This window comes from Centruroides vittatus, unplaced genomic scaffold, assembly GCF_030686945.1.
Source record: "Centruroides vittatus isolate TY-2023 unplaced genomic scaffold, ASM3068694v2 contig_461, whole genome shotgun sequence".
Taxonomy (NCBI): Eukaryota; Metazoa; Arthropoda; class Arachnida; order Scorpiones; family Buthidae; genus Centruroides; species Centruroides vittatus.
The window spans coordinates 923,254-927,086 of NW_027122257.1; positions in this window are offsets into that span (position 1 = coordinate 923,254).

The following is a 3,833-nucleotide window of genomic DNA, read 5'->3' on the forward strand; positions in this document are numbered from 1 at the left end:
TTTTAATCGTGTAGATCTATCCGAAAATACAATTGAATGGTGGATCCATTAGGCAAATCACATGGAGCAATGGAGGACTCACTAGAATAATAACGAGCAGTACGTATAAACTGTGTTGAGAATACAATCAGGTTCCTCGTAGCGCGTGGTCTTACAGCTTGTTTAACTTACACGTAAATCCGGCTCTTTGTGGAAACACGCAATTTACACGGTATTCCTGCCATTTTGAATGAAAATCTATATGATATTGCACGTGAAGTGTTACTTCTACTCGGTGTCATACATCTAAATGATAAGAGGCCAGAGAGAGGCAATAAGAGAAAAGAGGCAGAGAGAGAGAAGAGAACTGTAATTAATAACATAGTTATCCATTTAAAAAAAATTAAAATCCAGCTTAAGATAAAAAAAAAACTATAAAATACCAATTATATACTGATAACTGTAATTAGTAGAAGTTAACAATCATCCGATTTCTTATTTTAGAAAATTGTTTTTTTAAAATTCAGATTATTAAAACAGCAAGGAAATGAAAAAAACGAATGGGTGATTATACGCTAAAAAGAATAAAAATAAATACCCTCTGCTAATTACAATATATTAAAGTAATGTTAGAGATGTTATGTTAGTAAGTAATGGGACGATAAGCTACTTATTTCGGAACATTGTGAATAATGATGATTTATTAAAAGTGTAAGTGAAAAGATAAAAATCTAAGTATTCTTTATTTCTTCAATTAATTTAATACCAGATTTAAAAGTTGACGTTGTTTGAATGGCTGTTTGGGGATCGAGACACTTTACCCATAAAATACAATTTATCATTTGAAGCAATAAAAATTATGTATCAAGGAAGAAGAAATTATCTTTTCTTGACCCCGAGCAAAGTCTTAAGCTCTTTCCGTTAGGTTTCGCCCATAATAATTAATAAGACGTCGGCATACCTCTCTGGGAGAGCCGGGATCGAATCCAGAGCGATCAACAGGCGTGACGCGGATATATGGCATTATTTTATGAAGCGTACCCCTGTAGTACTAGAAGAGAATGCTTGAAGTTAGTATGAAGCGGGAAATTGAATATCTACCGTGCGGATTGGACGAGTTTTCTTTCATGCTAAAGATGACGGTTTCATAAAATGCCAACTTTTCTTTCGGCAACCGTTATCTTTCGAACAATTGCAAATTATACTCAATGGAACCAAAATGGAGGCCTCTAATTTTGTCATTCGGTCCATATAACCTATAACTTTCTTGTATTTATTTTAATGCAGGATTAATGATATACAAACCAGTTTATTGCACTTAATTACAATTAATTACTAATTTGTCATTACCGGAAATCAGCAAAATTAGTATTGAGAATAAAGAGAAATCTTCATATTCTTTTAAGCTTTGAGTGTTTCGTAGAGAAATTTTTATTATTTAAAATTTTATGTTATTTGTTCAAAATTTACATAATTATATCTAAAATTTCCTATATATATACTTCATTTTATTACGTAAAACAAGTTTATTGTAGATGCGTTTACATAATTCTTCTTAGAAACCTTTCAAATTATGTAGATATTTTAAAATTTTTGTGGTAATATTTGCTGTAATAAAATATGAAATTTGCATCTGTTTACCTGAAAATTTAGATAATTAGTTTATATTCATAACATGCCACGCACAGAAAAAATGAAAAAACGAGTTAAAATGTAACGATTTCTTTAACCTTCGAATATGCAAATTTCTTTCTGTCGATAATTTACAAGATTCGCTGTTTTATTTATTTTTATTGTATTATATAACTCTATAACAGCACAATTTTTCAGTATAACCATAAATGATGTCCCTCTTTATAAAGAGTTTTTTGTAATTTTCATCTTGAGAGCCACACGGAAAAACTGAAATTGGAATCGTATTATATGAAAAATGTTTGTTGAAGAGAGAATAAGTCGTTCTGTTATGTAAATTGTTAAATTTTAGATTATTATGCATTATCTCATAAGGGAAAACATTAAATTGAGTTTACTTTATCAAGAAGCCAGACAGAATCAACTCTTAATCCATTCCAGATACTATTCTGAGATAAAAATTTAATTGTATTCTTTATAAATGTATATCCGAGAACACTATAAACGCATTGTAATAATGTGTATTAATAAAAAAAATATGCAATTCTGAAAAAAATTTATGCATGTGTTCTGGCACACACGATCCTGAAAGTCTTCAACGCGTGTTTCAATGGGTTTTATCAAAAACTTGATCGTGGCATATTGTGCTCGTTTATTGTATTATATTCTATATTTGTTTGTGTATGTGTCAGAATAGTTTAACATTAAAACTTATTTATTTCTGTACAAGTTTTCAATTTCTTTGTTATAGAAGTATTGTGGTATTTTTTGTCCTCAAGTAGGAACATTTTCAAGAATATCGATCGGTTTACTAAATTAAAAGCAATTTCATAAAGAGAATCTTAGAATGGTACTAACATCATTACATTATTTTTTCCTTTGTTTTAATACTTTCATCAACTAGCGTTGATTTTCTTTACTTTATCAAGTTCTGTTTCTAAGGTTTATCTTCTCTTTAAAATCATCCGATAGCCATTTTTGATTACAGAGTATATATATTTTTTCTAAAATAACATATGTATTTCTCATTCTTATATGTTTATTTTAATATATGCTGCTTTAATATTTGAATTTTAAGATAAAGTAAATGTAAGTTTAGAGTCCGAACAATGACGTAAGAAAAGATCAAAACAGGAACATAAACAGCAAATATTTTTCTAGTTTATCCATGGTTACATAATCTTTCTCATTACAAATTTTAAACATCAGAAGTTAATTTACAAACCTTACTTAAACTCTTTGTTTTAATATAAAATCTATATACTTAAACCCATCTCTTCTTAAAGTTATGTAATTAGAACTGTTTTGTTGTTGATTTAGGTCAATAGAAGAAAAGTAGTGTGTTCTCTTACAAACACATTTCCTTCCAATAAAGAAGGAAGATTCAGATTCATTGAAATATAAAAAAGGGGAGAGAAAAATCCACTTTTCATCTTTCATTGGTGTACTTCAGTGGTTGAACCTCCCTAAGAGAAGAGGAAAACATCGCTTTTTCGACTGTTTGTTCTAACAGATAAAACAAAGAAACTGTAGGAACTATGAGGAAGAAGCTTTGTAAACTACCGAAGAAATTACTTGTAAAATAAATAAAGAAATAACAGAACTACATAGTTGAGAAGACTGCAAACTTTAATTACTTAATACTAAAGAAAGATGATGAATTGTTGCCTTTAGGATAAATTAAACAAGAAGAATATAAGGTTTTATTGTGTACCACCAGCACAAAGTATAGAAAAAAATATAAAAAGCTTTCAATCTTTCCTTTGTACTTCGTTTTCTTTTAGTACAATTAAGAATAAATGTTAGTTGTAAGAAAGACATTTAATGACAGAGAAACTAAGTAAAAGAACGAAACAAATCTCTAACACAAGAGCCGCTGTTTACTTAAGACAAAAACTGAAAACATCTGAACACTGGAAGATGAAGTTTAGATAGATTTTTTAAATTCCTACTATTAGTTCACACTCTCCCTATATATATATATTGTTCAAATTTTCAATCGTTAATAAAATACTTTTTATTCATCCACTCAATTTCAAATACATTTTTTTAAACTTGTAGTGGATGACACTTGATGTTAATACAGTTTTTTCAAATATAAATTCATTAATTAAATTTAATTATTGGTTAATATTACCTGTGGTATCGAAGATGGCGACGGGGAATTTTTTCCCTAGATACTAGACGGCGACGGGGAAATTTTTTTCCCTACGTTCGAGATG